The 24246-nt window shown below is 42.9% G+C and overlaps 1 non-coding gene across 1 annotated transcript; it reads right to left on the reverse strand.

Moving 5' to 3' along the window:
• Nucleotides 1-1194: 1194 nt before the first annotated feature.
• On the reverse strand, nt 1195-1269 carry Trnap-cgg (transfer RNA proline (anticodon CGG)). The gene has a single exon. It is a non-coding gene; the product is annotated as a tRNA-Pro (tRNA).
• Nucleotides 1270-24246: the final 22977 nt, after the last annotated feature.

Here is a 24246-nt window from a genome sequence, read left to right on the forward strand (position 1 = left end):
ACTTGTGCACAAATCAGACAGCAGTCATAAGTGTCGAATGACACGAAGCAGAAGCAATAGTTCAGATGGAAGTTAGCCTTCTTTATATTTTTTGGGGGGTCATCAGACTGTTTTGATGCTGCCCGCCACGAATTCCCCTCCTCTACCAACCTTTTCATCTCAGTGTAGCTCTTGTAACCCACATTCTCTATTATTTGCTGCATGTATTCCCGTCTCTCTCTTCCTCTGCTGTTTTTACCCTCTGCATCTCTGTCGAGTACCACGCACGTTATTCCCGAACGTCTTAACACATGTCCTACCATCCTCTCCCTTCTTCTTGTCTCATTCTAATATAATCATTTCCTCGCTGATTCTGCGGAGAGCCTCCTTATTCCTCTACCTAATTTTCAACATTCTTCCGTAGCACCACATCTCAAATTCTTCGATTCTCTTCTGTTCCGGTTTCCCACAGTCTCACTACCATACAATTCTGTGCTCCAAATGTTCATTCTCAGAAATTTCTTCCTCAGATTAAGGCCAACATTTCATACCAGTAGATTTCTCTTGGTCACTGCTAATGTCCTCTGTATGACGATCCATCATTAGATGTTTGGCTGCCTACATAGAAGAATTCCTTAACTTCGTCTTCTTTCGTCTTTCTTCTATTTAACTTCATTCCATATTCTATACCCATTATACTTTTATGTCTATTCAACACATCCCGTAATTCTTCATTTCTTTCACTGAGGATAGCAACGCCATCAGCGAACCTTATCACTGATATCCCTTCATCTTGTATTTCAGTCCAAGAATTCAAACTTTCTTTTATTTCCGTCGTTGCTTCTACGATGCATATATCGAACAGTAGGGGCAAAAGACAACAGTCACCTCTCTACAACCTTTTTAATCCGAGCACTTGGTTTTGCACTCTTACTGTTCCCTCTTAGTTCTCGTACATACTGTATATTAACCTACACCTTGCAGTTATTTTTCTCAGAATTTGGAACATCTTGACCCACTGCACATGGTCGAACGCTCTTTTCCGGGTCGATAAATCCTATGAATGTCTCACGACTTTCTTTCTTTTTAGTCTTGTTTCCATTATCAAACGAAGCGTCGTATGTGTCTCTCTGGCGCCTTTACGTCTCCTAACGCTAAACTGACTGTCATCTAAAACATCCTCGGTTTTGAAACTTTCTCGCAGATTAAAACTGTTTGCCGGACCGAGAATCGAACTCGGGACCTTTGCCTTCCGCGGGCAAGAGCTCTACCATCTGAGCTATCCAAGCACGACTCACGCCCTACCTCCACAGCTGTACTTCTGCCAGTACCTCGTCTCCCAGATTCCAAACTGTGCAGAAGCTCTCCTGCGAACCCTGCAGAACCAGCACTCCTGAAAGAAAGGATATTGCGGAGACATGGCTTAGCCACAGCGTGGGTCCCGAGTTCGAGTCTGGGTCCAGGACACAATTTTAATCTGCCAGGAAGTTTCATATCAGTGCACACTCCGCTGCAGAGTGAAAAATCTCATTCTGGATCATCAGTTTTCTTTCCCGTTCTTCTGTACATTGTGCTCGTTAACAATTTCGATGCGTGCACTGTTAAGCTCATTATGTGATATTTCTCTCACTTGTCAACTCTTGCAATCTTGGAAATTATATGGATGATGTGTTTCCGGAAGCATGATGTTAAATCGTCAGTCTCATATATTCCATACAACGTAAGTAGTTGTTGTGTTGCTATTTTCGGAATGCTTTTAAAATTACGATGGACTGTGATCTATCCCCTCTGCCTTACTTGACTTTAAGTCGTCTGAAGCTTTTTTAAATTATGATTTTAGTACTTGTCCTCCATCTATTACCTACAGGGTGTTTCAAAAATGACCGGTATATCTTAAACGGCAATAAAAACTAAACGAGCAGCGATAGAAATACACCGTTTGTTGCAATATGCTTGGGACAACAGTACATATTCAGGCAGACAAACTTTCGAAATTACAGTAGTTACAATTTTCAACAATATATGGCGCGGCGGTCTGGGAAACTCTATAGTACGATATTTTCCACATATCTACCATGCGCAGCAATAATATGGTGTAGTCTCTGAATGAAATTACCCGAAACCTTTGACAACGTGTCTGGCGGAATGGCTTCACATGCAGATGAGATGTACTGCTTCAGCTGTTCAATTGTTTCTGGATTCTGGCGGTACACCTGGTCTCTCAAGTGTCCCCACAGAAAGAAGTCACAGGGGTTCATGTCTGGCGAATAGGGAGGCCAATCCACGCCGCCTACTGTATGTTTCGGATAGCCCAAAGCAATCACACGATCATCGAAATATTCATTCAGGAAATTAAAGACGTCGGCCGTGCGATGTGGCCGGGCACCATCTTGCATAAACCACGAGGTGTTCGCAGTGTCGTCTAAGGCAGTTTGTACCGCCACAAATTCACGAAGAATGTCCAGATAGCGTGATGCAGTAATCGTTTCGGATCTGAAAAATGGGCCAATGAATCCTTTGGAAGAAATGGCGGCCCAGACTAGTACTTCTTGAGGATGCCGGGACGATGGGACTGCAACATGAGGCTATTCGGTTCCCCATATGCGCCAGTACTGTTTATTTACGAAGCCGTCCAGGTAAAAATAAGCTTTGTCAGTAAACCAAATGCTGCCCACATGCATATCACCGTCATCAATCCTGTGCACTATATCGTTAGCGAATGTCTGTCGTGCAGCAATGGTAGCGACGCTGAGGGGTTGCCACGTTTGAATTTTGTATGGATAGAGGTGTAAACTCTAGCGCATGAGACGATACGTGGACGTTGGCGTCATTTGGACAGCAGCTGCAACACGGCGAACGGAAACCCGAGGCCGCTGTTGGATCACCTGCTGCACTAGCTGCGCGTTGCCCTCTGTGGTTGCCGTACGCGGTCGCCCCACCTTTCCAGCACGTTCATCCGTCACGTTCCCAGTCCGCTGAAAACTTTGTCTCGTTGCAACAACACTGTGTTCTAGGTGGTGGAATTCCAACACCAGAAAAATCCTCTTTTCTAAGGAATAAACCATGTTGTCTACAGCACACTTGCACGTTGTGAACAGCACACGCTTACAGCAGAAAGACGACGTACAGAATGGCGCACCCACAGACTGCGTTGTCTTCTATATCTTTCACATCACTTGCAGCGCCATCTGTTGTTGAAAATTGTAACTACTGTAATTTCGAAAGTTTGTCCGCCTGAAAATGTACTGTTGTCCCAAGCATATTGCAACAAACGGTGTATTTCTATCGCTGCTCGTTTAGTTTTTATTGCCGTTTCAAATATACCAGTCATTTTTGAAACACCCTGTATATATTCCCGTTCCTTGTTCTGTCACGTCCTCCCCCTCATGGAGGCCTTCAATGTATTCTCTCCACCTATCCACTCTCCCCTCTGTATTTACTACAGGAATTTCCATTGCAGTCTTACTGTTATATCGTGGCTTTTAATTTCACCGAATTTTGTTTCGACTTGTCTAGATGCTGAATCCGCCATTCCTACAGTAGTTTCTTTTCGGTTTCTTCACATTTTGTGTGCAGCCATTTCACTTAAGCTTCCCTGAATTCTTCCTAATTGATTTGTATTTGTGTATTCCTGTATTTCCCTGAGCGTACCGAGCGAGGTGGCGCAGTGGTTAACACACTGGACTCGCATTCGGGAGGCCAACGGTTCAATCCTGCGTCCGACCATCCTGATTTAGGTTTTCCGTGATTTCCCCAAATCGCTCCAGGCAAATGACCGCATGGTTCCTTTGAAAGAGCACGGCCGACTTCCTTCCTCGTGCTCCCCTAATCCGATGAGACCTATGATCTCGCTGTTCGGTCTCTTCCCCCAAACAACCCAACCACCTCCCCTCCAAACCCGAGCATCTTTACACTTCCTTCTTTCATCAATCAACTGAAGTATTTATTCTGTTACCCATGGATTCTTCGCAGTTACCTTCCTTGTACCTATGTTTTTCTTTCCAACTTCCGTGATTGCCATTTTCTAAGATGCACATTCCTCTTCAACTGAACTGCCTACTGAGCTACTCATTATCGCAGAATGTATTCCGTATCTATTTCTGTATCCCACTTCTACGCATATTGTTTCTTACTGACTAGCCTCTTAAATTTCAGCTTACTCGTCATCACTACTAAATTGCGATCTCAGTCTATATCTGCTCCTGGGCACGACTTACAATCCATCATCTGATTCCCTGACCATTATTTAATCTAACTGAAATCTTCCCACACCTCCCGCCCTATTTCAAGTATACCTCCTCCTTTAGAATTGGCTATTACCAGTTGATAAGTATTGTGGAACATAATTACTCTTCCTTCGTTCTCATTCCTACTGTCATGCTCATGTTTTCTCGTAACCCTTTCTCTACAACAGCATTCTATTCCCCCATCAATATTAGATTTCATCTCCCTTTAAGTATCCTATTGGTGGACTTTTCACAATAAGTCACTCGCTGCCCTACCGTCCTATTGATGACGGGTCCTACTCCCCTTATACCATTTTCTGCTACTGTTGATGTTACCCTATACCCGTCTCACCAGAAAGCCTTGTCTTCTTTCCACTTCGCTTCACTGACCCCCATTGTATCAATATTAAGCCTTACCATTTCCCTTTTCAGACTTTCTAGCTCCCCTGCCACGGCAAACATCCGACATTCCACTCCCCGACTGCTAGAACATTATCCTTCCGTTAGTTATCCAGTTTTCTTCCCATGGAGACCTTCTCCTTGGCAGTCCCCTCCCGGAGACCCGAACGAGAGACTATTCCGTAATCTTTTGGTAATGAAGAGAGCGTCATTATACTTTTTTCAATAGCAGGCCACATGTCCTATGTGTAGACATTGTGTGTCTTTGATACAGTGGTGTCCAATGACTTCTGCGTATTTATGCCGTTCATCATTGCTGATTCTGCTGCCTTTTAGGGACAATTTTCCACCCCATGGACAGGAGAGTGTCCTGAACCTCTGTCCGCTTCTAAGTTCTCTTCGACAAGGCCGTTGGCAGAACGAGGGTGCCTTCGTACGGGGGAAGTATTCGGTTGCCATTGCTGACGGTTTTTATTCAAAATTTAAGCAGTGATGGTGATCGAACTCGGTATGGACTGGAGGTCTATTGATTTCTAGTCAAAGACGCTATCGCTACACGGCGGGTACAAATTATCTGTAGCGCATACCAGGTCTAGTTCTGTCTGTATGTTGCGCAGGCTGTGAAGGAAAACAAGCAGAAATTTGTGAAGAGGATGCTATTAGACGGATATAAAATTAAAGCTTAAATATTTACCGAAAGCATTTTAATTATATCAGAGGTGACATAGGAGTTGGATGAGCAGTTGAATGGAACGATTATCGCCTTGAAAACAGGTTGTGAGAGGAACATCATCAAAAGTGTAACAATTGTAATGAGATGCAGTAGAATTAAATCAGGTGATGCTGAGAAAATCAGCTCAGCAAATGAAACTCTTGAAGTCGTAGGTGGGCTTTGCTATTTCAGCTGCAAAATACGCGGCAATGGCCAAAGTTGAAAGGGTTATGACAATTTATTGTAAGATTTGCATTTATGAAAAAGAGGAAATGGTTAACATTGAATATAAATCTACGTATCAGGAAATCGTTTCTGAAGGTATTTGTCTGGAGTGTAGTCTTGTACAAAAGGGGAAAGTGGACGATAAACAGTTCGCATGAGAAGAGGATAGATGCTTTCGAAACATGTTGCTACAGAAGATCCGATTGATAGATCGAATAACTGTTGAGGAGGTACTGTGTTGTATACAAGAACAAAGTCTATTGTAGAACGTGAGTAAAACATGCTTTGGTTGACAGAAGACATACTGATGCATGAAAGAATCGTCAGTTTGGCAATGAACGGACGCGTGCGGGAAAATGTTGCGGACGGTGACCAAATCTCGAACACAGTAAGAAGGCTCAAGTGGATATCGGCTGCAGGGGACAGTGTGAGGTAACAGGCGAGCTGCGGCACCCTGGAAAAACTCCGTGTCCGGAGGTGGGGGTGGCCGCACAGGCTCGTTAGCAACTGCGTGATGCCGCAGAATAGCTGGAACAAGTGGTGCCGAACGTTAGCCGGGGTCCAGGCGTGGCATGGCTGGGAATTCTTTGGTGACGCTGTGTCGATGGAAGAGACTTGTATGCCGATACTGCCGAAGATGGCAGATTTTGTGAAACCTTAATGACGTTCCACAGTTCGTATAGAAATTAATAGTAGCCAGATGAATCATGATACCTCAGCCGTCCGAAGTGGCCGTGCGGTTCAAGGCGCTGCAGTCTGGAACCGCAAGACCGCTACGGTCGCAGGTTCGAATCCTGCCTCGGGCATGGATGTTTGTGATGTCCTTTGGTTAGTTAGGTTTAACTAGTTCTAAGTTCTAGGGGACTAATGACCTCAGCAGTTGAGTCCCATAGTGCTCAGAGCCATTTCAACCATTTGAACCATGATACCTCAAAAAGAAACATGAACCCTACCATTATCTGCACGACTATTCTGATGGTGTAATCAGATTTTCAATATATTTACTAGTTTAGTGTGTGACTGTGAATTATACAAGTGACACCCAGCAACGGATTTCCAAAATCTAAACGGTTAATCCGATTTTGTTGATACACATGTCTTTAGAATTCTGTTTGCGTAAATCTAAATTGGTATAAATTACAGGCATATAACTTGAACAGTACATGAGTTGTTGGAGGTCAATGTTTCCGATTACTATCGATCGCTTCAGGCCATAAGTACTCCACAGTTACACGAAAGAACGGTAGCAGCATGCTTATAAATATATTTATTCGTCTATGTCTTTGTTTATACCCGATATCATGATGAAATTGGTCAAATAATTACTGTGTTTTAGAATGCACACACACATTAGGCTACTGGCCTACTTTTGCTTGTTACTCCTCAGGAAACATTCCTCACACACAAATAAAGAAAAGATGTTATGTGGACATGTGTCCGGAAACGCTTAATTTCCATGTTAGAGCTCATTTTAGTTTCGTCAGTATGTACTGTACTACCTCGATTCATTGCCAGTTGGCCCAATTAAAGGAAGGTAATGTTGAAATTGGTGCTTGTGTTGACATGCGACTAGCATCAAGCACATCAGTACGTAGCATCAACAGGTTAGTGTTCCATCACGAACGTGGTTTTGCAGTCAGTGAAATGTTTACAAATGCGGAGTTGATAGATGCCAATTTGATGTGTGGATTAGGACGGGGCAATAGCCGTGGCGCGGTACGTTTGTATCGAGACAGATTTCCAGAACGAAGGTGTCCCGACAGGAAGATATTCGAAGCAATTGATCGGCGTCTTAGGGAGCACGGAACATTCCAGCCTATGACTCGCGACTGGGGAAGACTTAGAACGACGAGGACACCTACAATGGACGAGGCAATTCTTCGTGCAGTTGACGATAACCCTAATGTCAGCGTCAGAGAAGTTGCTGCTGTACAAGGTAACGTTGACCACGTCACTGTATGGAGAGTGCTACGGGAGAACCAGTTGTTTCCGTACCCTGTACAGTGTGTGCAGGCACTATCAGCAGCTGATTGGCCTCCACGGGTACACTTCTGCGAATAGTTCATCCAACAATGTGTCAATCCTCATGCAGTGTGTTTCCATTCCATGATTAATGTGATTTGAAGACAAGTAATAAAATGAGCTCTAACATGGAAAGTAAGCGTTTCCGGACACATGTCCACATAACATATTTTCTTTCTTTGTGTGTGAGGAATGTTTCCTGAAAGTTTGGCCGTACCTTTTTGTAACACCCTGTATATTTATTTGATTTCTTTATGTATTTAAAAATGTGTGCTAGAGCGTGTTTATTGTCCAGCCATAGGAATATTTATTTAATTTCAAGTTATTTAAATGTAAATCCGGTATTTCGAATGTGTTTCATTATGGTTGTGAATGTGCGTTGGCTTGGGGACATGACTGGAGCGTTCTAGCCAATCACATCGCTCGTGAACGGGGAGACTGGATGGAAGAGGGAGAAGAGTACCGGTGTTCGAGAGAGGACACGGGAGAGTCCGGGACAGTACCACGTGAGGGACGCACGGTCACGGGAGAGACTTGGAGTGTGGAGCTGTTTGCGCATGGTTGCGGCAGATAGAAGCACTTCGGAGTGCCGACTCGTGCACTTGTGAGATTTCCGTGGCTTCTACAGTGAAGATGTAGTGTGCGTTTAGAAGTGAATATCTCGCGAGCTATGTTGTTGTCCATAACTAATTATTTGCAGTAGGAGACTATTGTTTCCCTGTTACTGAACTTACATTTTATTTAATTGCTCGACCATCGACACTAGTAAGTGTTTTGCAGATATATACCACAAACTCAAAAGTACTTCTACTATCGTACGCATCATTTAAAGTAGTTAGAAATAGTCCTTTCAGATTTTATTTAATTGGAATATTTTATTTGTAAATTTCTACGTTACCTTCGCAATTTCCGAATGATAGGAACTTTTGACCATTCGATTCATGCGTGCATTCACATTGTATACTGTAGACTCAGCAGTATTTAGCCTGTAATGCGGCAACTACGTATCCCAGCCGCTAGACAACGTAACCAGCCACAGTTTTTAATATTTCAACTCTGAGTCTGTGGGTGCGTAGTTCAGGGCCACACCGCATCATTTCATTCTTATTTGAAAACCCCCAACGGACAGCGCGGAGAGTTGGTTAAAGCCAGTATTCTGACTAAAGCCTACGTATAAAAACAGTTACGGCGATTGGTGTCATGCTAATTTAGAAAAAAGTGCTTTCCGTTCAGTGTTTCCGAATTGTTTGTTACCCTATTGGCTCAGATTTCATGAAAATGGCTTTTTGGGCGTTGGCACTGTAAGGACCCCATGCGGAAACTGGAGTGATAAGAACAACACAGACACCCATGTCCGAGGGAGGACTCGAACTTCCGGCGGGATGGGCCGCGTAATCCGTGGCAGGGCGCCTAAAACCGCGCGGACACTCATCGGGGCAATCGTTATTAGGCGTGGCGGTTAGAGATAATAAACCGGTTTTCTGTTACACCGTTTACTTATATTTAAGTTAACCAGAATGTTAAAACATTTCTAAATGACTGGTTCCTGAACTGATTTTCGGTTTTTATTGCTATTATTTCCAGAAATGAATGTAGAATTGAAAACTGAAAAATCCTAAGAGGCTGTAAGTAGGCTGTTTAGGTTTTTTTATTGGTAACGCCACCTCTGTATGAAAATCACTGGCTGTGCTGTGGGCAGTCTGTGTCTGCTTTGCATCGTTGTAATACTCGCCATTGTAGTGTTGGGCAGCGGCAGCTGGATGTGAACAGCGCGTAGCGTTGCGCAGTTGGAGGTGAGCCGCCAGCAGTGGTGGATGTGGGGAGAGAGATGGCGGAGGTTTGTAATTTGTCATGAACTGCTATATTTATATATAATGATATCAAGGTAAATACATTGTTCGTTCTCTATTAATATCTTTCATTTGCTAACTATCCCTATCAGTAGTTAGTGCCTTCCATAGTTTGAATGTTTTATTTAGCTCGCAGTAGTGGCGCTCGCTGTATTGCAGTAGCTTGAGCAGCGAAGATTTTTGTGAGGTAAGTGATTTGTGAAAGGTATAGTTTAATGTTAGTCAGGGCCATTCTTTTGTAGGGAATTTTGAAAGTCAGATTGCGTTGCGCTAACAAAATATTGTGTGTCAGTTTAAGCACAGTCTTGTATAATTGATGAAAGGGGACGTTTCATATGTCGACCCTTAGCCTAGGATACCTCACTGGAAACTTCTGATTTTTTCTTGTAGTTTGTGTATTTAGTGTAGCTTTTGTTTATTGCTAGCGCGTAATTGTAGAGAGAATCCCCTTTGTAGTTGTAGCCTTTCATTGTTGTACAATAAAACAGTTGTGGCATGCATATAGATTTGCACCAAGTATTTCGCAGCTACGCTTGCAATTAACTAGATATTATTTTCAGTGCTATGTTAATGTGTTCTCCTATTTTTGCACTTCAAATTGTGCTTTTCTGTGTTATCGTGTGAAATATTGAGACAATTATGGCGTGTGAAAAACGTAACACTAGGCTCCAAAGTAAATTGAGAAATGATAGTGACGACGAGCGTAGCTTGCCAGCACCACTGGGTAATGAATTAACTAATGTTCAAAGTAGTAATTTGGTAATTGCGCATAGGGAAATGGAGCGGGCGGCAAACAATGGTGTAGACAGTGAAACAGGTAGTGAACAGGGAAGCGTTATCGATCGATTGGTCGGCAACAGCTCGCCTCAGGAATCGGGAATGACAGAACACAATATTGCAAATACTACAGACTCAGGTTTTGGGTTCTCACCGTTTTCTCAAATGAGTCAAGACACATTTTCCGCTTGTCAAAATGTGAATGTTGCCGGTGCAAATTCACTGCCGAAAAGCACTGAGGAACATATTTCAGACACCAGTGCATTGTTATTACAATTAATGCAAGAAATGGGACAAAAGCTTGAAAAGTTAGACACAATGGAACTAAATCAGAGACAAACACAGCAAAAGTTAGACACAGTGGAACAAAATCTTCAAAAGTTAGACACAATGGAACAACACCAGAGACAAACACAGCAACAGTTAGACGCAATGGGACAAAATCTTCAAAAGTTAGACACCACACCTGAACAAACACGTGAAGATTTAACTAGTGAGTTACATAACATTGAATCGAAATGTCAAAAAGTCTGTAATGACATAAAAACACAAATTTGTGAGCATTTTCAACCCATTTTTTCGCGGCATGAAAATGTATTACAGAATCACGAAGCAGCCATAAAAGAACTGCAAACCATTGTTCATGAAAATCACAACACCTTGCAAGCTAAAATTGACTCAGTTGCGTCTACCGATTCGGTTACGCAACTTGCAAAAACTCAAGAAAACTTAAAGGACACAGTAGATACGATTTCAACACAAATGGACACTCTGAAACTTGGTTCAGAAAAACACGCTGAGGAAATGTGTTCACTATCGGAGAAAGTAGCCGAACTTTCGGATAAGGTCACTAACTTATCTACAAAGGTAGATGATGATCTGAATGACACAAGACCTGTAGCCTTCACTGACACAGAAGAGTATGAACAAATTAGAAAATTCAAACAGAATCAAAATCAAATCAATACACAGTACAAAAGAGAAATCCGAGAAGTACAAGATCAGCTGACACAGGTAATACAAGAATTACGTATTTCAGAGGATACTCGCGCCCCAATACGGGAAGAGGGACACAGAAATACGGAACAGCCACAAAATAATAACACAGGGCATTTCGGAAGTTATGAAAGAAATTGGCAAGGTGCACCGAATTTTGAAATGGAACCGCCGAAACGACGTAACAATGACCGATATGCGATTCGCCGACATGATGACTTTGACTATAAGCTGTTCATTACTACACGTAAATTCAAAACATTTAAGAATTCTGGCAACGACATTCATCCACAAGCATGGCTCCATCAATTCTCTCATTGTTTTCCTCCCAACTGGTCGTTAGAACACAGATTAGAATTTATGTGTGGCTACTTGGGGAATGAACCAGCTGTAAGAATGCGATCGGTAATTCACGATTGCCACAGTGAAGGAGACTTTTACCATGCCTTCCTCTCAGCATATTGGTCTCAAGCCACACAAGATCGAGTAAAACATAGCATCATAATGATGAAACGTTTCGAACAATCTGAATTTTCCAGTCTTATGAAATATTTTGAAGACATGTTGCATAAGAATCAATATCTTTCAAACCCATACAGCCCCTCAGAACTCATCCGCATTTGCTTAATCAAACTGCCTGAACATTTACGACATATTAATTTGGCAGGACGTTGCAAAGACGACATTGAAGCATTTCAAGGACTCTTACAAGAACTGGAAATTGACACTGACAATCGCGGAACGCAGGAGCACAACAATTACAGATCACATCCGTCGCAATTCCGCGATGAAAGAAATAATAAGTGGACACGACAAGGCTATTCTTACAACGCAAATCGTGACCAAAACAGACACCACCCATATGACAACCACTGGCAGAGTAATAATACACTCCTGGAAATGGAAAAAAGAACACATTGACACCGGTGTGTCAGACCCACCATACTTGCTCCGGACACTGCGAGAGGGCTGTACAAGCAATGATCACACGCACGGCACAGCGGACACACCAGGAACCGCGGTGTTGGCCGTCGAATGGCGCTAGCTGCGCAGCATTTGTGCACCGCCGCCGTCAGTGTCAGCCAGTTTGCCGTGGCATACGGAGCTCCATCGCAGTCTTTAACACTGGTAGCATGCTGCGACAGCGTGGACGTGAACCGTATGTGCAGTTGACGGACTTTGAGCGAGGGCGTATAGTGGGCATGCGGGAGGCCGGGTGGACGTACCGCCGAATTGCTCAACACGTGGGGCGTGAGGTCTCCACAGTACATCGATGTTGTCGCCAGTGGTCGGCGGAAGGTGCACGTGCCCGTCAACCTGGGACCGGACCGCAGCGACGCACGGATGCACGCCAAGACCGTAGGATCCTACGCAGTGCCGTAGGGGACCGCACCGCCACTGCCCAGCAAATTAGGGACACTGTTGCTCCTGGGGTATCGGCGAGGACCATTCGCAACCGTCTCCATGAAGCTGGGCTACGGTCCCGCACACCGTTAGGCCGTCTTCCGCTCACGCCCCAACATCGTGCAGCCCGCCTCCAGTGGTGTCGCGACAGGCGTGAATGGAGGGACGAATGGAGACGTGTCGTCTTCAGCGATGAGAGTCGCTTCTGCCTTGGTGCCAATGATGGTCGTATGCGTGTTTGGCGCCGTGTAGGTGAGCGCCACAATCAGGACTGCATACGACCGAGGCACACAGGGCCAACACCCGGCATCATGGTGTGGGGAGCGATCTCCTACACTGGCCGTACACCACTGGTGATCGTCGAGGGGACACTGAATAGTGCACGGTACATCCAAACCGTCATCGAACCCATCGTTCTACCATTCCTAGACCGCCAAGGAAACGTGCTGTTCCAACAGGACAGTGCACGTCCGCATGTATCCCGTGCCACCCAACGTGCTCTAGAAGGTGTAAGTCAACTACCCTGGCCAGCAAGATCTCCGGATCTGTCCCCCATTGAGCATGTTTGGGACTGGATGAAGCGTCGTCTCACGCGGTCTGCACGTCCAGCACGAACGCTGGTCCAACTGAGGCGCCAGGTGGAAATGGCATGGCAAGCCGTTCCACAGGACTACATCCAGCATCTCTACGATCGTCTCCATGGGAGAATAGCAGCCTGCATTGCTGCGATAGGTGGGTATACACTGTACTAGTGCCGACATTGTGCATGCTCTGTTGCCTGTGTCTATGTGCCTGTGGTTCTGTCAGTGTGATCATGTGATGTATCTGACCCCAGGAATGTGTCAATAAAGTTTCCCCTTCCTGGGACAACGAATTCACGGTGTTCTTATTTCAATTTCCAGCAGTGTAGTTACAGAGAAAGATCGCATTTCCGTAGTAATGAATATGACAGAGACAATCATAGAAATAGACAATATGACAACCAGAACTATTATTATCAAGGGAGACAGAATAACTTCAGACGCAACAGTTCAGCGCGCAGTTACGACTCAGGGAGAAATTCTCCACCACATGACCGACAAACAAGAAACTATGTAAACTACCGACAAAACGACAGACGTGAATTTCATCAGAACTGGCGGGATTCTAACAGAGCTGGGCCCTCTCGGCAAGGCGAATTCGTAGAAGTTAGGTCTCCTAATCCCAATAACAACGCGCGCCAACAAAGAGACAGACAATGACTCGCGCCGCAGGCACCCACGTGTGCCGGCTGGCTCAGAGAAAAATAACATAGACGCTAACCTTGTGAAAAATTCCAGTATTCTTTACTGACGTATACTGCATGATAATTGCGTTCAAGCTGAAATTCTGAGTACTTTAAAGAGTAAAAGATTGTACCACATTTCACATGTAAAACCGTTTATTGAAAGATAATCTGCCTTTTAACTTTGTCTTTCCCACAAAATTTTTCACTTCACATTTCTAGTATGCTTTGCCAGACTTAGAATCTGTTAACATGCAACAATGTTTGAAGTTAAATACCCAGTCTAGAACCTAGGGAACATTTTTAAACAGAAATTACGAATGCATTGCTATAGTGAACAGACTACACAGTGTTGCATTTGTACATTCGTGCTTGTTAGTTGAACGACTACGTAATGACTATCAGGCTTACATACTTAGGACACATACTGGTACTGCTAATAAGATTTTAATGCAACATTTTGGTTTACTTGAAAATACATTCTGGGTTTAATGTACTTTCTGTGAGATACCAAAGGACACAGTGGTTAGTTTATGTGACAGCTACACGATGTTATCACGACGCTACTAATGAGTGACAATTTACAATGTTGCTTTTGCAGTGTATCTGTTTTATATCTGCACAGTTTTCTGAATTCTTCTAGGAAGAAAAATATGTTTTAGTAGTAACTTTTGTGGTATAGCTACAATGAGACAGCCTTTTTGTAGCACAGCAATACGTTACAGCACAGTACTTTCTTCATCACGCCAATAAGCATAATAACTACGATATCTATACGCAAAGCATTTCACTTTTGTTTATCATGTGGTAAGTACATTGACTTCTGGGGAACTTAGCTTTCGGAGGACGATAACTACGACACTTCCACACAGATTATGTTGCAACAAGACGCACATTTAGCACTACAGTACACGTATTTGAGTGATTAATTTTGTACTTAAAACATTTATTTTTAAAGATTTTTGAATTACAAAGAAAGTTTTCCGTGATACATTTCATTCCATTGCTGTAATATGTAACACCTGAGGGTATAATTACATTAATCCTCAGGGGGGTACACGCTTACTTTGTGTACCATGTGTGTGGCAACCACAAGGAACCCTAGCTAATATGGTATTTGCTTATACAACTTTACACATCGGTACCATATTTCTCTAACACACAAATTACACAGCTATCTAAACTTTTTTTTTATTACATCAGTGACAGATGTTTACGCAATTACACAGTTGGATAACTTCACACTTATGAAATTGTATTTTGTCTGTACTTTGTGAAATGCTCATATTTTTTCGGAACCATTGTGATACTATGAGAGCTTTGAATGATATATTTGGTAAGGGAGCATGATTTTAAAGTACGTTTGAGGTAGATGACATTATTGAAATGAGCAGAGAATATTTTTCTAGGGTTTGAAATTATTGCAGAAAGCTACGACGATTTTGAGATTTGACTGAGGTGTTATGATGTTATTTTTACGACGACGATGTGTATTATGCTGCTGAGGTATGTTTATGATCAATAAGCTGATGCTATATGAGGAATTTGGTTATGCTATGTATTTATTATGATGAAATATTGAAGTGCCGTCGCAAGATTGACGTGTCGACGAATATATATATATGTGTAATAAGGTAAGGAGTAATGAATAGTGATTAGGGACTCTGACTTATGGAAAAGGATGTTTTTATGCTTTGGTTTGCGTAATTGCTTATTTCATTTGACATCTGGTTTCCAGCTGTGTTGCAGCATTGCTTTTATAAAATAAAATGCATTTGCTAATGTGAACACTTTCTGTCAACAGATCTATTAAATAATAATTTTGTGATCCACATTCTTCAAAAAAGGAGCACTTGGAAAGGGAAGAACAATAAGAAGGGACTAGTAACAGTAATTGCATACATAATATTCTTTTCAAGTACATGGTAATATTTTTTTTACAATAAGTTGTTGTGGTGCACCACTTTAATTACATAGATATTAAGATGTGAATATACATTTCCCTTATCTGCATTGTTGTTTTTACTGTAATATTTTTTCTGCTTGAGCTATGTCATGTTTAGGTATAAGTTACTGCTGTTTGCCAGGCGTAGTGTTACTGAATTTGACTTTGGGTTACTCTGCTAAGCCAATTTTACTACTCATTTATTTTTCATGTTGCTGCACATTGGCTCATATTAGTTGTAATTTTGCATTTTATCTGTTAATTTAGATTTGCTGCTGCTTGCTTTGCAAATTGGCATTTTTTTGTCATTGCTGTTTGTGATAATTTGTTATGTGATGCTGCATTGCCTCGTCCCTTAGTTTACCATCTGAGCTCAGTAGATTTAAGTTAGCTTAAGAGTAGGTAGCCTCTAAGAGAATGAATTTCGATGAATTGGAAGAAATGCATTGAGGAGTTATACAAAAAAAAGTACAGAAAACAGGTTTAGGTAGGATTTTCTTGGAAATAAATGTTGAGGTGAGAAATGTGTGAACATATAAATACAGAAAGCATGCTTAGATAGAATTTTTTCGGTGGAAACAAAGGATGAAATAAGAGGAAAGATATACGAAGTTTTGGGTTGGACTGCAGTAAAACAAACCCTGTCCTTTCCTTTTGTGTCATCCCTCTATATGTTTGTGTACTCTTGTGTGTACTCTTGTTGTGTTTTTCCTGTCTTTATGTGTTTAGCTGATGAGAGCTATGTTGTAGAATTTTTCTAATACTATGTTATTTATTTTGTAAAGATGTTTAGACATTATTTATTCTGTTTTGTTTTAATGCTCATGTGTGAAGTTGTTGTTTCCAAAGCTATTCTGATCTTTATGTAGGTACTTATAATTCCTGTAACACTGATGTATATGTTATTTCGATTCTTTTGTAAAGCCTGTATTACTACAAATGTTATCTGTATTGTTATGTTTTTAATGATGTATCATGTACCTTTGTTATTGTATTTTTATGTTACCAAGTTGTCATTGTTACCAGTTCTTCAAATTAAGTAACATTTCACTGCACACGTTTCTGTTGGTCATAGTACATGGACAATATGTGAGAAGTAGGGACTGATAGTGTTTGCACGTGTGTTAATGATTCAGCAAGGGACTGGATAACAGCATTGCTGGATCTAAGGACAATTCCAGAAACTTTGTGAGTGCACAAGTGGTGGTTTATGGACTTGCTATATTGTCCGCAAGACTCTTCGATGGTGATTGTGCACCTGCACATTTGCAACAGATGGCTGCTGGCTGTCTCTACCAGGACTACAGTGGGTCTGCATCTTTGATGGCCCACCAATTGCTACAAGGACTGCAGTGGAATTTCGTTAGTGTGAAGTTATCCAACTGTGTAATTGCGTAAACATCTGTCACTGACGTAATAAAAAAATGTTTATCTCTCAGTTAAATGATCAGATAGCTGTGTAATTTGTGTGTTAGAGAAATAAAGGACTACAGTGGGTCTACATCAAACATCAATACCATCATCTCTACAAGGACTGCAGTGGGTCTGCACCTCTGGTGGCCCACCAATACCACAATCTCTACCGGGTCTGCATCTTTGATGGCCCACCAATTGCTACAAGGACTGCAGTGGGTCTGCACCTCTGGTGGCCCACCAGTACCGTAATTTCTACCAGGACTACAGTGGGTCTGCTCTGTGATGACCTAACTACCAATATTCTTCAAAACTTCGAATGACTCTGCTGTGGGTTTGCTCTGTTGTGGCCCATTACTTGTCTGCATGTCAAGAGTCAGCACTGTCTTTCCGTTGGAAGGACAACACTACTTCTTCAAGACTGCATGGAAATCCACTACTTCCGTGTGCATTTTCTTCTACTGCTCAGACTTTGAGAAAAACACTACTATTTTACCGTAATGAACGATCAGGACTGTCTTTATGGACTGTGAGAAAATTTGAGCTTTTGACCAACATTGTATCAATAAGTGTGTGCATTTGATTTCTTTGTTATTGTAATTATGAAAAACATTTTTCAAATCTGTATTGGCCACTGCCCAATCCAATTTGTAAAATTTTTTGTGGGGAGCATGGGGGCTATGTAAGTAGGCTGTTTAGGTTTTTTTATTGGTAACGCCACCTCTGTATGAAAATCACTGGCTGTGCTGTGGGCAGTCTGTGTCTGCTTTGCGTTGTTGTAATACTCGCCATTGTAGTGTTGGGCAGCGGCAGCTGGATGTGAACAGCGCGTAGCGTTGCGCAGTTGGAGGTGAGCCGCCAGCAGTGGTGGATGTGGGGAGAGAGATGGCGGAGGTTTGTAATTTGTCATGAACTGCTATATTTATATATGATGATATCAAGGTAAATACATTGTTCGTTCTCTATTAATATCTTTCATTTGCTAACTATCCCTATCAGTAGTTAGTGCCTTCCATAGTTTGAATGTTTTATTTAGCTGGCAGTAGTGGCGCTCGCTGTATTGCAGTAGCTTGAGCAGCGAAGATTTTTGTGAGGTAAGTGATTTGTGAAAGGTATCGTTTAATGTTAGTCAGGGCCATTCTTTTGTAGGGAATTTTGAAAGTCAGATTGCGTTGCGCTAACAAAATATTGTGTGTCAGTTTAAGCACAGTCTTGTATAATTGATGAAAGGGGACGTTTCAAGGCTTCAATCGGTATGATGTTGAATCTGTTGCATAAATTGGTGTCACAGTTTCCAGTAAAGATTGCGAAGATGAACAGAACGGGCGCGTAGGTGAGGGCAAAAGGTCATGAGCTGATAAGTTTCCTGCATCGTCACTTCTGGACGGTGTCAATTTTTCATCCTGAAATTAAGGGTTCAGCTATTTTCCTAAGTAAAAACCATTATAGGTGTATAAGCCAACATCTTTTATGTGTCGGGTGTTCTTCCGGATATCAACGCCGTTCTTGCACGATATTTCGATAACATAACTCGTTATCTCCATCTGGTGGTACCTGAGACTACCCCTTGAGTCTCTAGTCACTATAACTTTCGAGCATTCCTTGTCCGTCATGCGTGCAAGTTCAACATTAAACTGTTAATTCTTCTGAATCTCTCGGAGTGGTGTTCAGTTTTACCTGACTTGCTGGACTGGCATTAGGTAATGTGGGGATGATGGTACTCTGATGCTACTGGTGAGAAAACTGTTACGGCAGCAGGAATTATTTTCGCAGCAGTTCAGACCGAAGTGTTGTCGGCCTGTGGTGCGGCTGGTGGTCCTGTTACTTTATCTTAATCTAAATCATACTACGCAAGCCACCTAATGGTGTGTGGCGGAGGGTACTTTTTGTACCAGTCACTGAGCCCTCTAACCCTGTTCCACTCGCGAATAGCGTGTGGGAAGAATGCTTGTCGGTAATATTCTGTATTGGCTCTGATTTATCGAATTTTCTCCTCATAGTCAATACGCGAAATGTATGTAGGGGAAAGTAATATGTCTTCTGACTCTTCCCGGAAAATGCTCTCGAAATTATAATAGTAAATCCCTCCGTGATGCACAATGCCTTTCCTGTAACGTTGATCTTCTTCTTCTCCTTCTTCTTCTTCGATTGGCACTAGATCAGAGGATGGGACTTGGCTTCTTCGATAATTTTCCGCCATTCCTCTGTGGACTTTGCTTCAGACCTCGAATTACAGCAACCAGTTCAGGCAGAGTCATCTCCAACCTCATCACTCCATCTCAACCTCGGTCGTCCTCTTGCTATTCTTTCTCCAGGTTCACTGCAGCAGGCTTTCCTTGCAGGATCCGTCTCATCAAGTCGTATTACGTGTCCAGCCCACCTCATCCTATACAACTTTATGAACTTGACAACGTCATCCTACCTATAGCACTCACAGACCTCGTCATTCTTTCGCCTTCTGCAACTCCCATTTTCGTACACAGGTCCTAAGATTTTTCTCAATATATTTCTTTCGAGTGATCTCAGTCTACTTTCAACCTGCTTTGTAATCGTCCATGTTTCTGAACCATACGTAACTGCTCAGCATATCAGAGTACTTACTGAGACAGCACTTAGTCTCTCTCTTGATAGAAGATTGATTCTAAAATGACGCAGCATTTCAAAATAATATCGACTAGAAGCACTTTCGCGGGCCATAATTTCAGTTGAACTGCAGCCATCTGCTTCTATCTTTGCACACAGATAAGTGAAACATTCCAGTCGCTCAAAAGTCAATCCATCAAAGGTTACTGTTGCTGTAAATGTTGATTTGTACTGTTAAAGGTACACTTGATGTTCCGTTCATTAATTTTCAGGCCCATCTTCTCTCCCTTCCGTTTTAGAGGTGAGAAGGCCCTCTGTAGATCTCTAAACGTTCTACTCATTAGGTCCAAATCATCTACATATTCCACTGTACGGACTTACAGTATGTAGTACGTCTTGTTTGGATACCTTACTCACGCACCACTTTTTCGGGCGCCAAATTGAAGAGTAGGCAGCAAAGCCCATCCCCTTGTCTTAGCCCAGTTCGTGTGGGATACTGGAGTGTTAGCCTACACTACACTCGCAAAGTACACTAGGGGTGCCTTAGCTTAACGTGTATTAGTGGCACCAATTTTTCAGGCACGCGAAATTCCCGCATTGCCTCATAAAGTTTAGCCCGATTTATTGTATCATATGCAGATTTTAAATCAATGAAACGATGGTGCGCATCAACATTAAATTCGTTGCTCTTCCTCACTATTTTCCGGAGAGTAAATATCTGGTTCACAGTCGAATATCCTGATCTGAACCCACACTGATAACGTCCAATAATGTTTTCTGCTATGGGTGAGACTCTACTGTGACGTCTGCCAATGGAGTTTTTCGAGTGTGTCAGTGACGCTCTCGTGCCGACTAAACGATCCCATAACGAAACATGCCGCTCTTCTTTGGATCTTCTCTATCTGTTCTATCACTCCTATCTCGCAGGGACCCCAGATAGATGAACAATACTCAATAATCGGTCGAACAAGCGCTTTATAAACCACGTGGAAGAGTTACATTTCCTTAAGATACTCCCTATGTATCTGAGTCTGGTATTGCATTTCCCATTGTTTGTTTTATGTGGTCGTTCCACTTAAGGTCGCTCCAGATAGTTACTGCTAGATATTTTACAGCAGATACTGTTTCCAGCGGTTGTCATCAATAGTATAGCTGTGTATCAGAGGATTTCTGTTCCTATGTATGCGCAATATGTTATTTACGCTCAGGGTCAACTGCCAGAGCCTGCACTATTCATCAATTCACTGGAGGTGCAAATCGTTACCATCTTTTGGCGTTGCTAGTTTGTTATAGACAAACGCATTATCTGCGCACAGCCTTCGGGAACATCGGACAGTTTCTACTAGATCATTTATACAGGGTGATTCAAAAATGCATGTAAATATTTTAAGGGTGTATTTGTGAGGTAAATATAAGACAAAAATGTTCTATAAATGTTTTTCCATAAACGTTTAATTCCAGAGTTATCGTTAAATACGAAAGTCATGTCCGTATCAAAACGACGGCAGTGCAAGCAGCAGGATGCCATATTCTGGTACGTAATTCACATACGTATCTCCCAACAGTTGATTCGAAACTGCATGAATAGTGTTTGTTTTTGTTTGCACGTGATGTTTACTCCTACTGTACGGAAGATGGCGCTGATGTTGTTGGTAACGGAAAAGTACGTCCTTTCGTTCATTCATCGTCGGAAGGCTAAAGGTTTCGTGCACATGATGTACTCAAACAGCGAGTATGCTGATATGCACCTTGTGTATGGTGCAGCAGATGGAAATGCACTTGCAGCAAGACGAAGGTACAGTGAGCTGTTTCCAGGAAGACGGTTACCAAGTCATCAGACGTTTGTATCTGTGGACAGACGTATGCGGGAGTATGGCATTCGTCCTGGGCCACATTCAGGTCGACCACTTGAGCATGCAGTGAACGTCGAGGAACATGTTTTGGACCTGGTAGACCAAGATCCATCTATCAGTACGAGACAAATTAGTGCAGCTGTACGACTTCCACAATCTACTGTATGGCGGCTGCTTCGGAGACAACAGTTGCATCCATTTCACCTGCAAAAAGTGCACGAATTGACACCTGAAGACTATCCTCGCCGTCAGCAATTCTGCCAGTGGTTACAAGAGCGTCATTTGAATGATCCAATGTTCATTCGGCGGATATTATTCACAGATGAGGCCATGTTTACTCGTGCGGGTGTAATCAATTCGCATAATATGCACCAGTGGGCTGTCGAGAATCCTGGCGCGAGAATTGTGCGTGGATATCAACATCAATTCTCCATAAACATTTGGTGTGGTATTGTGGGGAATTACTTACTCGGACCTCATGTTCTGCCTCCAAGGCTGAATGGGCACGCGTACTGCGAATTTTTGGAGGGAGAATTGCCTGGATTGTTACAGGATGTCCCTCTTGCAACACGAGCCACCATGTGGTTTATGCACGATGGTGCTCCCGCCCATTACAGCCGCAACGTAAGGGCGTACCTCAATTCTGCGTATCCACATCGATGGATAGGTCGCGGAGGACCAATTGCTTGGCCAGCCAGATCACCTGACCTGAACCCTTTAGACTTTTATTTATGGGGCCGACTAAAGACATTGGTGTATTCTTCTGCAGTACCGAACAGAGAAGTGCTACAACAAAGAATTGAAGGTGGTTGTGAAATTATTCGTGGAGAGTTGAACGGACTGTGTAATGTGCAGAGATCATTGATGCGACGAGCACGGGTCTGTCTGCAAGTTCAGGGACAGCATTTTGAACATGCATTGCATTAAGATTTGTGCAAATACAGTACAGTACAGTACAGTCTGTAAAATGCTTCAATTTTCCTTAGTTATTGTGCATTGCTGTAGTTCAATCAACAGGACCTAAATTAATACAGTGTTCGCGAGGAATTGTTTCAGTTTGTTACGTCACGTTTATTTATCAGTTTGCGTTGTTAGTCCAAATGCACTGTAATTAAACTGTGAACTCTGGGAATTAAATACCTTACGTTGTATTGAATGTATTATCCTGTTTTGTTCATAACTCTGTAATAAGCCAAGTATGGAAAAAATTGTATCGAACATTTTTGTCTTATATTTACCTCACAAATACACCCTTGAAATATTTACATGCATTTTTGAATCACCCTGTATATGTTGTAAATATTAACAGTCCTATCACACTTCCTTGGGGTACTCCGGAAATTACGTTTACATATCTCGATTTTCTTTCGTTAAGAGCGACGTGTTGAGTTCTGTCTGCAAGGAAGACTTGAATCCAGTAGCAAATCTGCTTTGATACTCGGTAACCTCGTATTGTTTTTCATTAAATGGAAGTGTGGGACGTTATCAAATGCCTTCCTGTTGCTAGGAACACATGGTGAGCCGATTGCGAGAATGACGCGACTTTTCGTAGGAAGGAACGTGCACTCTGATAGATTCTGTTCTGTAAAAGCGAAATTCCAGCGCCTTCGTGCAGCAGACGAGTTGACTACTGCCTCGGGAGGTGCAGAACGAGTTTCAGCGCTCGGTTCTGCACCCTCTGCAGCGCAGCGATGTGTATGTCGGCGGCTTTCCACTACACCACGACCACGTCCTCCAGCTTAGTGTTAGGCAGAGCATAATGCAGTGGTGTGGCGGCAGCGACGATTGTGAATTAAGCAGCGAACGCAGGGCGCGGATACCCCCTACGAGATTTACCCCAAAGTACTTGCAGTTTTTCGTCCATGGGATGGGACCCCATGTTGTTTTCGGGCCACAGCACGGTATTATCGGAATAAAGAGACAATTCTATGCGCGCCACTTCTCGTTCGTTGTCGATGCACAGGGAGTACATATACCTTGACAATGTGGCATGTCATACATTGTCCAAACAACAAGGATAGTGGACATCAGATGTAAAGAACATCAGAAGCATGCCCGACTGAGACAGACAACTAAATTAGCCAATGGCGAGCACTGTCTGGAGCTCAACCTTCCCATGAACTATGCTGAGATAAAGGTGACAGGATTAATGAACCATGAGATGGGGTACCAGCACAGCAGAAGCGGGGTCTCGCACAGGAATTCCTGAAAACGCAACGTGGGGAGCAGAAACACTCCCCAGAACCAAAACTGAGACCGTGCGAGATGGATCGTGGTTATCATACTGGATTCGTATTCAGGAGGACGACGTTTCAAACCAGCGTCCGGCCGTCCTGATTTTCCGTGATTTCCCTGAATCACTTCTGACAAATGCCGGAATGGTTCCTTTAAAAGGGTAAAGCTGACTTTCTTCCGCATCCTTCCCTAATCGGAGGGTGAAGGATAGGGAAGGAATGTTTGGTCCCCCCTGCCCAAGTCAACCAACCAATCGACCAACAAAAAACTGAAAGTTTGGACGTGAGAAAAGAACCATAGAGAGAGCACAAGGCGCAGCGGACTGAAGATGGAACACCAGAGATCGCGTCCAGTAGGTGTGGA

Source organism: Schistocerca serialis, chromosome 4 (assembly GCF_023864345.2).
Source record: "Schistocerca serialis cubense isolate TAMUIC-IGC-003099 chromosome 4, iqSchSeri2.2, whole genome shotgun sequence".
In the NCBI taxonomy this organism is placed as follows: domain Eukaryota; kingdom Metazoa; phylum Arthropoda; class Insecta; order Orthoptera; family Acrididae; genus Schistocerca; species Schistocerca serialis.